Source organism: Martes martes, assembly GCF_963455335.1.
Source record: "Martes martes genome assembly, chromosome: 3".
Classification (NCBI taxonomy): Eukaryota; Metazoa; Chordata; class Mammalia; order Carnivora; family Mustelidae; genus Martes; species Martes martes.
In genome coordinates this window covers 179,591,113-179,605,109 of record NC_137890.1, presented here as the reverse complement: position 1 = coordinate 179,605,109, position 13,997 = coordinate 179,591,113, and the positions used below count along the sequence as shown (strand labels likewise).

At 36.9% G+C, this 13,997-nt stretch overlaps 1 protein-coding gene across 1 annotated transcript in view; it reads left to right on the top strand.

Moving 5' to 3' along the window:
* PARD3B (par-3 family cell polarity regulator beta) overlaps positions 1-13,997 on the top strand; it is a 1,039,321-nt gene that overhangs the window by 664,062 nt on the left and 361,262 nt on the right. The window lies entirely within an intron of this gene.

The following is a 13,997-nucleotide window of genomic DNA, read 5'->3' as shown; positions in this document are numbered from 1 at the left end:
AATGAGCTTATCTAATAGATCACTATAAAACACCAGATCAGTTCACTAGAGTGTGAGAGTGTGAGCAGACCTTTGTGCAGCCCATTGAAGGGAAAGGTTGTGTTCTCTGGGTTGGAGAAACAGCACATAAACCTCCAAAGTTAATATCCTCTAATAAACAATGAATCTGGATGACAACTTTTCAAAATCTATTACAAACTAGTATCCCTGGTTTTGCACAGTTTGCATATTAAACAGATGATAGTCAATTCTGGGCAGAAATATAGACAGTATTATATACTTCAATTCATGCCAGAAGAGAAATCTTTTGATAGCACTTATTGGAGCCAAGAACAGAAGCAGCTCAGCAATCCCCAGCCAGAAACCAGGTGCCAAAATTAATACATGCAAGAATAAAATGGGTTGCTATCTTAGTGTAAAGTCCATAAGCTCTAGGAGAAACACGCATATAAATCCTGAGTAACTCGGGTTATGAGAGCTGGAGGGTTACAGTTCAGTTCCCGGCTGGCCAGTTAACTTTACACGAAGAAACAATGTTGAGTGATGGGAGAGTATTTTCTGCCCAGCTGGCCCTCTCACAAGCGTGTGCAGAAGTGCCAGGAAGAGAGCAGGGATGGTGGTGTTCAGTAACGTAAGCCCTGCACATGACTTGGATATAGCAGGCTTACTTGTCAAATGTGTGGGTGACACACAGCTCCACAGTTTGCTAATGCATTGGATGACAGAATAGGGATTCAGGAAGATCTCAACAGGGAGAACTGATGAGCAGCAATTCAGAAGATTAAATTTAATAGGGATAAATGTAAATTCCTGTACTTGGGTTTAAAAAAAAAAAATCACATCTGCCTCCTGCCTTACTCCCATCCAGCTCATTTTCCACACTGCAGTCTGGGTGATCTCTTTAAAACACAAATCCGATCATGTCACTTCCTTGCTAAAAAGCCCTTAACAGCATCCCATTGCCTTGAGGTTAAAGATAAAAGTCATTAATGTGGTTTGGGTTTCCTCCATGACTGACCCCATTCTTTCTACTTCACCTGGTCTCCCACCCATCTCCCTCTCACACTGAATGCTCCAGCTCTATGGAAGACCTTTGGGGTCTATGTATGGGATCTGTTTGGGAGCTTCCGTATTTCCTCTGTCTAAATATCATCTTCACACTTCCCCATACATCTTCAGGTCTCTACTTAAAGCCCTCAAGAAGACCCAATCCGTAAACTAGGGTTAGTGTCTTCATTACCTGTTTTTGAGGTCCCCTAATCATCTTTCTTTAATTCAACAAATAAGTAGCAAGTGCCCACGATGTCCTAGGCACTGTCCTAGACCCCGGGGACAAAATGGTGAACAAAACAAGCCCAGGTCTGCATAGATCTTATGTTCTAGTGGAGAAGATGTCAGGCAGGAGAAGCAGAATGAGGACCTAGCAATGGAGAGCTAGAGTTGGAAGCCCTACCAGGTAAGGTGGCCGGGAGGCCCCCTCTCTGAGGATGTGATGAATATGGAGATGTGAATGAAGGGGGTCCGTGAGCTCTGTGGCTGTCTGGGAGAATGGCACTGCAGTCAGGGGGGAGAACATGTCCCAGAGCTCTGAAGAGGGATGTGCCCAGCATGTTTGGGAAACTGCAGGGAGGCCAGAATGAGCGGAGTAGGCTGAGCAAGGGGAGAGCTGCGCTCAATGAGGTTGGAAAGTCCCCAGGGATCAGCTGAGGCAGTGCGTAAAGGCTATCATGAGTTTTTAGATTTCCTTCTAAATGTGATCGCAAGCTACTGGGAGGCTTTGAGCATGGGACAGTTGTAATAAGATTTTTGTTGTGCTTATTATCTTAAAAGGATCCTAGTAGCTTCTGTGTGGAAAATAGATTATAGGAAGTAATTGCAGAATCTCAAAGATCAGTCTGGGGTTATTAGATCTGTCAAGGTGAAAGCTGAAGGTTGCTTTGAGGGGGAAGATTTGTTAATACCTCTCACTGTATTTGTGGTTAGTTGTGTGATAGAAACATGGCCGCTTCAAGGCTCAGAGTGTCTTGTTCACTTCCGCAGTCCCGGTGCCTAGCATGATGCTTGGCACAGAGATCTTGTCTCTCCATAGATCTTTGTGGGACAAAGACCTGGCTTAACAGCAGTTAATACAAAGAAACACTTCAGGATGTTAGTTGATAGTAGCCCACTTTGCCTGCCAAAAAGTTACTCTGGTCTTAGGTTGCATTAAAAAGCCAGGGGTTGGTGGGGGAGTGAGGTGAAAAGGGGAGAGATGAGTCCCAGGGCACTCCATGCTGCTTCTACTATTTCAAGACTATTGACTTGATCCAACACCATTTCCCCCCCCCCCCATCTTTTTAGTTATGGAATCCTTCAGTCAAAGACCACACACTGGATTCTGATTCTGTGGTTCTCTCTGCTAACTTCATTCCTATGTTCAAGCAATAAATTCTCTATGATGTCACTTGGATTTATCTCTTTTTTTTTTCCCTTCCCACTGCTCTGACATCATCTGAACAATAGTCCACACCTCTCCTTGGTAACAATTTCCAGGTGTATGAGCCTCAAAACAACTTAGAACAACTCTATGTCTTCTGAGAGCATCAACAACCATTTTTAAGAAACATCATGTGCTCTCTCTCGTGTAGTTTGATATGAAATTCTATTTCAGTAGGTAGTGGTAACCAGTGAAATATATTCTATTTGATGGTAAATTCATTAGCAAAATCTTACCTCTTTGACTCCCATCCTAGAAGGAATTTGTGCTTTGAAATCAGGAAATCTTCAGACTCCCACTGCCCCGCTTGCTGACTTTATGACGGAATCCTACTGAGCCTCAGTTCCCTCCTCTGTAAAGTGAAGATAATAATGCCCAACTCACAGAGCGTTTGTAAGGATTAATAATATAACATGTGTTAAAATGCCTAGCATGATTTCTGACTCATGTAATAACGTTTGGTTCCTTCCACCTTATCCCCATTAAGGATAGAATCACTTTGTGGAAATGTACATTTATAAACAGTGAAATTATAGGTGTGTTGTTTGGCTGGTTCATAGTGAAAATAATTGTTTATTATGTGACTCACAGAATAGCCAGTGCCCCCTTTTTCTGGGTGGTAATAGAAATATTTATCAAGGGTCTAAGAAACATGAGCATTTTTATAGTGTGAGTAGTAAAAATAATCCATCCCTGATAGGTCCCAAGAATTCACAGATAGGTTTCCTAAAAGAGAACTCACACAGGTCATCTTTTCCCTGTCACAGATTTTAAAAAAAAAGAGACTCCATACAACTAATCTCTGAGGACCTTTGGAATCTGTAATGGTTTATCATGTAAAGAGGAATAAAATCCTATCTTTCCCTTCATTGAAGTTGCCCACAAATCAACATGAAACAAAGTAGAAAATGGCACATTGGTTTGGAGGAAAAGCTAAAGTATCTCCTGGGGGAGAAAGAAATGGAGAGAATAGTCTACAAAGAGGAGGTTATGGGGGGAGCTGGGCCCACGAGAAGTAAGTATATTTATACACGTGAAGCAATTCCAACTGAGGTAAAGGCAGATGGGAATCACTCTATGTGACCTTGATAAAAGGTAAATAGAGGAAAATAGAGTTCAAATGTTGAATAAAGGGCTGAGAAGATTAAATTACTTTCTCTGCAGTTTGAATTTAGTGAAGGTTTTGGGGTAGGTTAGAAAAGTAATGAAAATGATACTTAGCACAGGTCAATCTGGGTATGGTAAATAAATAGTGTAGACTTGGAGAGATGGCAGTAGGTCAAGAACAAATTAAAGGGAGTTGCCAAAGTTCAGCAATGGAATAGTTAAAGCCTGGGGTCCAGTAGCGAGGATTCTTGGAAGGAAGACTCATGACAGTTGCTCATAATGATAGCATGTGTACTGGATAGGGAGTAGTCCTGAGTTTAGACATGGTTTTCTTTCAGTCTACAGCTGCATTCTCCTTTTGGTTATATATGCCAAAAAATATTTTTTTAAATCCTATTTTCAGCATTGATTACAGGGTATCCCTTTGTGGGAGAAAAGTGGGTAATGAGATGTCCAAAGAATATTGCTCTCAGTCACTGATCACATTCTCAGCTCCGAGTCTCCCTGTTGCATTCTAGATGATAGTTAACCAAGTTCTCTGTGATTGAGGAAACTGATTTCAAAAATGGACAAAGATGTTTCAATTAAAAAAATATTAGAACTATTTTTCTACAAATCCCAGAGAAATTAAACAATACTATACCATGGAGCCAAGAGTCCAGAGAAAGCTAGATAGTTAGAATGTGTAGAGTACTGGAGAAGAGAGATTTGCACAGAGAGTGAACTCCAGGTATATTTAAAGCTTCTGTCTTGAGTATTACACAGAGCACTGATCAGAGCACTTATGTGAGAAAACTACCAAAGCTGGGAAAATAACTCCCCCAAATATCCAGGAAATAGTACCCAGTTTTTGTACAGGACCAAAAATTGTACCTGTTCCCTCCAACAAGATTGGAAAAATCTTAAAATCCATAGGACATTGGCTAGGGTGTATAAGGGCAATGCCTCTGTAGTAGGGGATTCTCAGCCTAGAGTAAAGGCTATTCTGGTCCTGCCTAGAAAATCTCAAAAGCAAACCCCAAAAGGATAAACTCTTTCCAAGTGATTCAACTATATCCCAAAGATATAAAAAGTATTTAAAGGAATATAAAAATGCCAAGAAGCCAACAAGGTAAAATTTATGGCATCTAGTATCCAATAAAAGATTATCATGCATACAAAGAACTATAGAAATATGACACATAATGAGAAAAATCAATCATTAAAACTAGAACTGATGCAGATGTTAGAAGTTGCAGACAAGCACATTAAAAAAATTATTGTGATTGTATTCCATGCATTCAAAAACCTGGAGGAGAATTGAATATGTTCATCAGAGGTATGGAAGATATTAAAAAATCATCTGGAAACAAAAAGTTTAATATCCAAGATGAAAAATACGGTGGACGGAATTAACAGCAGATTAGGCATTGCAGAAAACAAAGGCACAGCAATAGTAAAACAGAAAAGACACACACAAATCAACGGTGAACTGAGGGACAGCTTCAAGGTGGCCTGAGGTACATGTAATTAGAGCCCCAGATGAGAAAAAAGGGAGACCAGAGAAAAATATATGAAGAAATAATTGCCAAAATTTTTCCAAGTTTAATGAAAGCTAGGAACCCAAATCCAAGAATAAGTCTCAAAAATGCTGAAAGGATTCAGGTCATACAACGTATATTCTCACTGTGGTGGAATTAAAGTTTCTAAAATAGAAAGAACCCTGGAAAATCTATAAATATTTGAATCAAGAAAAAAACTAAGAGAAAATATAGAAGGTATTTGAACTGAATGAAAATGAAAACACTGTGTATCAGAGTTTGTGCAACAATAAAAAAAATTGTGGGAGGCCACTGAAAGGACAATTTACAGAACTGAATTATTAGAAAATGGAGAAAAAATCTCAAATCAATGACCTCAGTTTTCACTTTAAGAAAATAGAATAGAGTGAATTCAACCCAAATTAAGCTTAAGAAAGGATATCATAAAAGAGTAGAAATCAATGAGCTGGAAAAAATTTTTGAGAAAATCCGTGAAATCCAGGTCTAGTTTTTGACGAAGGTCAAGAAAAAGGGTGCCTTATTACCAAGACTAATCAGGATAAAATAAGACACATGAACATTAACAGGATTGAGAGAAGGGACATCATTATGGATTCCACAGATAATAAAAGATATTAAAGCACTTTATGAACAACATGCTTGACAACTAAGATGAAATGAAATTTCAAATTACTTGAGGGAGACAAACTGTCAAATTCATGCAAGAAGAAATCGTCTGAATAGCCTTATAGCTATTAAAAAATTGAATTATATTTAAATACTTTCCTACAAAGAAATCTTTAGGTCTAGATGGTTTTCCTGGTGCATTCTACTAAGGAGGAAATAATATGAATTCTACAGAAACACTTCCAGATAAATAAAGGGGAGGGAATATTTCCCCAATTCATTCTATGAAGCTGGTGTTACTATAATATCCCAGACAAGGACATTAGAAACCAACAAAAACAAAGAACAAAAAGAAAAACAAAACAGAACAAAAAACCCTTTAACTTGATATCCTTCATGAATTGATACAAAATTATGTTATAAAATTGAGCAAATTGAATCCAACCATGTATAAAAAAGATCATGATCAAGTGGGGTTTATTTTAGGAATGTAAGTTTGGCCTAACATTTGAAATCCGTGTGAGTCACACATTAAGAGACTAAAATACAAATGTATGATTACATCAGTAGATACAAAAAAAGGTATTTGAAAGAATCCAATATTTAATGAAAGAAAAAAATTAAAGAATATTGTTTGGGAACGAACTTGCGGTAGAATTATGAAGGAAAAGAAGAAAATGATAAAATGCAAATTCAGGATTGTGGTTGCTTTTGAATAAGGAGGAAAGGGAATAAGATTGGAATGAAACACCCATGCGTTTCAAAGGTAAAATAATATTCATAAATCCAGTAGCTGAAACACAGTGTCTGTTTTATTGTCTTTTATATCTCCCACATAAGTTATGAATATCTTAATGCAATATTTGATAAAAACAACTTTTAATGCTAGTGGGGGTTTTTGTTTCTGAAATCGTCATATAACAGGAAGACATCTGTTTGCTCTGTTTGCTGCTTTGGAAACTCATCACATTTGTGGGTTGAAAAGAGTATCCTCTGTACCAGGCATTTTGGATTTTTTGGAAGTGTAACGTGATATTTTCCATAAACAGAATGAACTGCATGTTTAAATGTCACTACCATGTGAAGAACAGCAGTGACATTAGTGCCAGCAAGCCCAAAACTACAGAAGCACTAAACCCCAGTGGTCAGTTCCATATAGCTCATTGATTAGAGAAGGACACTAGGGTATGACTAGTCTACCAATCCTATTTTTTTTCTGCAGTTCACCACTTAAAATATATGTGAGTTGATATTTACTCCAAACAGTTCTACCATGTTCTGTTTTTTATCTAGACCTATACTAGAATTGGATTCCAGTAACCTTTTCCTACACTTTCCTTGCCAGGATTGAGTCTGCAAATTACACCACAAGAATTTTACTAGGTTTATAGACATGTGTGTTTCAACATTCATATAACCATATACAGAACACACTAACCATATGCCCCGTTCTTTAGCCTAGAGCCCAATGGTAAAGGGACATATTCAAATTGTTGCTTTCTTTACTCTTCCGTATTCTGAAGCCATTTACTCACCAAACATGAGTCAGAAGTGCTAAGCATGATTCGAGGGTAACAAGGAAAAACAAGACATACACCTTCCTTAAGGTTTTCATATTTTAATGTACAACAGATCCATACACAAATAATTGAGAAATTTACAAATTATGTTCCCTAAGCTCAGCCTAGGAAGATGACTTGGAGAAGATGACATTTAAATGGAATCTAAAAGCATACATGCAGAGTGGGGGAATGAATGAATTTTCATGATGGTTCAGAAGGAATTTTATGTGCTATTTTTATATTGTACAGATGCATGAAGCTGTGCAGCCTGTTCAGAAATATACTTCTTCTGTGCAGAGAAGTGCAAAGAACCTAGCACAGGTGGTGGTATTTAAAAGATGATCAGAATCCATTTGTGAGCCCTGCTCCTGCTAGATTTCATGATAAGTTTTTGCCATGCCCCGAGTTGCCCCATGCTAGAAGTAAGGGGCAGTGTCCGCATTTTACAAGTGAGTTCAGTGAGCTTGAAAAAGACTAAGTAATTAATCCATAGCCACACATGTAATTAGTGTCACAGTTCCAGGTCCCTTTGACATCAAAGCTTGATCTCTTCAACTCTTTTCATGCTACTCCCTATCCATAACTAAAAAAGATGCCCCAGGTACTAAAAGTTGTCAAACACATGAATTGGTTTATATATTCAGCCACCTAAAACCTTTATTTACTTTTATGGATCATCATGTCTGTCTGTCTAACCTACTGTATTCCTAAAGTGTATCCCTCTTCCTTTATTATACTGTTATTACTTTATTATACTAGTTATTGCATTGTATCAATGTGTTATTTGTCTCTCCTTATTAAACCCCAGCATTAAGTATTTTGATTTTCTTGAGAAAGACAGTATTTATTGCATAGATTCAAAACAAATGACTCAATAAATTCATGAAGGGATGATTTTGTTTTTCCAATGTTCTTTGATGAGTTCAAGACAATAGTATAAAGAACATGGAGAGAGTGTTAGATTTTCCTAACTTTAGATTTAAGATCTCCTAAGATTCATGGAGAAAGGGAATTCAAAAGAGATCCCTGAAAAGTTGTGAACCTGTGAATAGATGGGTAACTATGAGGGAGTGGGTCCCTCATTTTTATCTCGTGATACTGTGGCTATAATATCAGAAGAAAACTTCCACTGGTGAGTTCCAGTTAGCTTATCATCAAAGCTGTGCTTTAGGGGAAGCTTGCTAAGAGAAATGGTGAGATAAAAATTTATATCATCATCTTACACTAATTCCCTAACCCTCTTTTCAGCAAAAGCCTTGATTTGTTTCTTTAGTTTTGTGGGGTTTGTTTGTTTGTTTGTTTGTTTCAAGAGACGGAAGAATTTTTCCACACTTAAGAATTAATAGTGCTGAAAACTCAAAAAGTCTCCCCGAGGAGAAACAGGATCCCAAATACTCATTGTCATAAGAAAACACTATAAATTAATGCCATAAGAGTTCATGGTTACTAAGAAGAGAACTTAATTTACAACTTGAAACAGGTTCATATTTCTTAGAAATTCTGGAAATCAACAGTGGTACAGAAATTGATTTACTAAAAGAGAAGAAAATTGATTCTTAATATTGGCAACTACACCAAATTTTTTTTTTAAGTTCTGAAGGGACATCTCTTGAAAACAAGTTTATTAACCATCAAGGAACTACTTGATATTTAGTTTCCTAGCAAACTATCCAAAGAGAAGTATTTATGGCCTCATTAGAAAATAGATTTTTATTGCACCAAACATCACCTTCAAAACAGCAATCTCTATTATGTCAAAGGCATGGAAGTAGAAATTAGATGAAACAGAACTCTGTATGTAAAAGACAAGCATTGCATCGTATTTAAGAGTGCTGCTTTGCACCACAGTATCTCAGTAGGAAGTAGTGGGAATCTGAACACATTTGCATATTCCCATTCATGACATAGTGTTGGCATTCTCAAAAAGAGTAACTGTAGCTGATGGCAGTTTTTATCTGAAGAGATTTGTACGTGTTAGCAGTATACTGTCTTCTGTCAGCTTAAGTAGAGCATATGGGGCCCATTAACTCACCAAATCTGCCACTGTTCTGCAAATTTTTATTAAGCAAGTGCAGCCCCTAATAGTCACTTATGTTATAGAATGTGTATCAAATGCTATCAATAAGCAAGAGAATTGTTTTCCCCCAGTGAGAATGCATTTGAAGTGTATGAGAAAGCTTGACAAAAGAATAAAATATTCTAAGTGATCACTGTACTAGTATAAATGTATCCTACTGGGAATCCAATGTATGTATTATAAGCACTTTAATGTTTGCTGCTAATAAGCTCTCAGAGTGCCATCTTTTTCACAGATTTTTCTCCCCATATTTTCTGAGTTTATGGTTTCTCTCAATTCTAACAATGATCCTGGTTGAGATTAAATCAAAAGACACTGTGTGTTTATCCACAGTTTTTAAAAAGTTGGTGTAAGTTTTGAGCAATTCTAATTAGCTTCAAAAGGCTACAGCAAAGACAGCTAGAAACAGAGGCCATGAGGCTGCTCTGTTTCCCAAGCAAGTCTTCCTGAACGAGAGGATGCACCAGGGAATTAACAAACATCCAAACCCAAGAGTGTCCTCCTTATAAAGCACTTTACAAGAATTAAATCAGTGTCCATCAATCTTGAGTTGAAGGCCAAGAAGCATGAGCTTAGTACAGAAATCCCATTATCCAAATAAATTCAGAGATAAGAAGAGGAAGCCCGCAGTGCTCTCTAAGTATTTAATACCAGTTACACTAAAAATGTCCATGAATTTCATCTTCAGAAGGTGTCCACATTTCACTGATAATGCTTTGATTCCTGTAATATCCCTTTAAGTAATCAAGAGCAAGTAGTACCTGTCCTTGGATGAAACTGAAGGATAAGAAAAGGAATATAATAGGCTCTGGAAACTTGAAAAAGAAAAAAGAAAAGAGATACAAAAGAAAAGAAAAGAATGAACAAACAGAAAAAAGAATCTGTCATCAGAACCAGAACAGGAAACTTTGAGTCTTGATCCATCAACACTCTCTGACTAGATGCTTTTGGTGCCTCACCATTTTAGAACGGAAGACCTTTACAACACCCATTCCACTCATTTTTCAATCTCTTATAAATAAGGTTTTAGTCTGAAATGACACACCTGTCATATTCCTACTGCTACTATTCCAATCGCTGTGCTATCCAAATATTGTGCAGTGAAATGAGTAGACTTAAGCTCCAGTCCCAAGAGATAACCTTAGAGTAGCTCAAAGGTAATCTGAGTTATAAAGGAAGTTGAGTATTAATTATAACACTTGTCATTTTTTGAAAAACTGGTGGTAGTGTATATAATTTTACCTCATTTTCTCATTTGCTACTCTTATTTAAATCACTTCCCAGCACTAAGCATGTGCATAAAAGATGATTGTTCCCAATTTAACCTTTTAAATAAAGTGTATTCTATTAAATAAGTCATTACAGTCCCTTCTCTTTTCCATTATGTTTATTCATTTATCTTCTGTCCTAAAGATAGACATCTGTGTCACTGACTATTTTGGAGAAAGACCCCTAATTTTTATGCCTATCACCCATTTGGATTTTCTATACTGTTTTTTGAAATAGTGCTCTAAAGAATTTCAAATTGTCAATTAAAATAATGATAAGTATTCCCACTTAGAATAATAGAGAGTGTGCAGTCAAAAGTTAAGGAAGTACCATGTTTAACCTAATATGGTTGAGGAATTTGCAATACTTAAATTGGCTTAGATTTAATGGGATAACTTATGTCTGTCAAAGAAAAAAGACAAATGCAAAATAATAAAATCTTTGTATGAATCCCTTTTCCAGAATAACTGCACATAATAAGACCATATAATCTGAATACCGTATTTCCTTTGCCTTTCTTCCACTACAAGATGAACTAGGAGACAGGTAAACAGAGAGGTTAAACCTGCTGTGGGTGTTGGATTATCCATGAGATAACAATTCCAAAATACCTGCCTGAAGGCATTGTATTCTCTCAAGTGTTTCCTCCCTCTGTTCCTCCATAATCCCCGGAAGTAAAATCATAAACACCACCACCATCATCAAATGCACAACCTTTACCACTCTCACAGTTTTTATTTATCAAAAGTTTTCATTTATTGAGAAATATGTACCTGGCCCACGGTGCTCGGTGCTTTCGTACATTTTTTTTCATTTAGTCCCACATCTCTTCGTGGGGTGTTTTTATCTAGATCGTTCACACAGGGAAACTGAAGGTAGAAAACAACTTAGTAACTTGCCTGGTAAAGCTGTCATTCAACTCATATCTATCTAATTATTAGCTATCATGTTATTCTTCCTTTCTATATAGGTTCCGGTTAATAATGATGATAGTAGTCTGTATTTATTAAGCACTTACTATATGATCTTCTAAGTACTTTGCATAAACTTACACATGTAATCTTCACTACAGGCCTATGGAGGAAGCAATATTATCCTCATTTTATATATGATGTATTGGGGCTCAGGGAGTTCAAATAAATTGCATATGACTAGTAAGTTTCCAAGTCAGGATTTTAACTCAGATGATTTCTCACTTGTGAAGTGGGGGTGAATATTTTAGCTAAAACCTATTAGAATGCTAAATTTCCGAACGTATTAAACAAAATTATAGCTGACACTTGTTGATTTTTTTAAATTAATTTATTTATTTTAATAAACATATAATGTATTTTTATCCCCAGGGGTACAGGTCTGTGAATCGCCAGGTTTACACATTTCATAGCACTCATCATAGCACATACCCTCCCCAATGTCCATATCCCCACCACCCTCACACTTGTTGATTTTTATCACCACAGAAAGATTTCTATTAATAACATACATTCAAATAAAAAGGATAATAGTTTTCTAACATGTAAGTATTTGTCAAGTGTTTTCTTCTATTCATGCAACTGATGATTCAAAGAATATATAACCAATTCTTCTATGACTTATCACCAGTATAGTGGAGTGGTTAAGAGTGCAACGTTTAAGTTCTGGGTCCTCCACGTTGGAGGTATGCTTTAGTTTCTTTATCTGTGAAGTAAAGATAATAATAGTACCCATCTTTATAGTTATTGTGAAGATTAAGTGAATTATTAGCTCTAAAGTACATAGGACAGAACCTACACATTACAAGTGCTGTATAAATGTTAGCCACTAGTGTTACTATTTTTAAATCATCATTGTTTTCTAGTACTTTTATATTTGTACTGTAGATTCTACTGTAAATTTTTTTTAGACCTGAAAAAGCCAGAATTTGGCCCACAATTGGAGCCTGATGAGTATGGACTGACATATCCAACTAGAAATATGAAAAAAAGTCTGATAAGATTTTTAAGAAGTTAATAAAATACTAGGAGAATCACAGACAAGTAGTGTTGTTGTCTAGGAAATAAATAGTGGGAAGAGTGTGTGTAATAACAGGGTTGGTGAAATACGACCGAATGGTGTAGGCAAAGGAAGGAGGTGCATACTCCTCTGAGGCCTCTAGTGTTAGGGAAAATGGAGGAGGTCTTCTTTGTCAGCAGAGTTCACTTCTCATTGCTCAGTCCTTGAGCACCAGGTTTTTATAGACCAACATAGCCAGTGGCACATAGCAAATAATGAACAACTGTTGTTGGATATTGAAGTGATAACCCATGCGGAGAGCTTAAGGATTAAGAACTCCACATCTGTACTTTTGAGAGTTGGATAATAGCTTTCATATAGTGTCATTGTGTAATATTAGTATCAGCACCATACCAGCCTCATGGAATGAGTTGAGAAGTACTCCCTCCTCTGAATTTACTGAAAGAATTTCTGAGGATTGGTGTGATTTCTTCCTTAAATGTGTGGTAGAGTTCACCAGTGAAGCCCTTTTGGGTCTAGAGTTTGTGTGTGTGTGTGTGTGTGTGTGTGGTGGGGGAAGTTTTAACTACAAACTCATTGAAAACAACAACAACAAAAACTATAGGGCCATTCAGATATTCTATTTCTTCCTACATAAGCTTTGATGACCCGTGACTTTCAAAAATTTTCATATTTCATCAGAGCCGTGTTAATCTAGGGTTGATTTTTTTTTTTTCCCACTACTGAACCAAGGTTCTTCATCTTCTTCTTCATGGCCCTGAATTCTGAATCTTTACTCTGGCTATTAGGACGAGGCACTATTCCCAGCCCTGTGTGAACTTCAGACACTCTTCCCATTATACTTTGAGTAGTTCTTCCCAGGTCTTGGGTAGTTTCTTCACATGTGTGTGATAATCAGTATATTCAGCTAAATACGGAGATCTTCAGCAGATCTAGGCAAGAGTTCTGGATAAGTCTTTCCTCTCCGGTTCTCTGCCTGCAACTGCCATTTGCCTTATCATCCCAGGTCCATGTGCTCAGGCTGGGGTGTCACAAGGCTCTGCTCTGTTTCCCTCCCTGTACCACAATCTGGAAACTTTCTCCAGGCAATAAACTAGAGCAGTTACAGGATTTACCTCACTTGCTTCATTTCTGCTGCCTAATGTCTAATCCCTGGATTGCCACTCTTTCATGTTTTATGTATTTAATTTTTTTTTTCAAGAGAGATTGTAAATCTGTTCCCTTTTATTCCAGATATAGAAGTCTAGTCCTTGAGTATTGAATATACATATATATGACACTCAAAAAATTTTATTATATATTATACATCTCTAAGCCCATGAGTTTAATTTCTCCTTTTGCAGGCATGAAAACAATAACCTAATTAA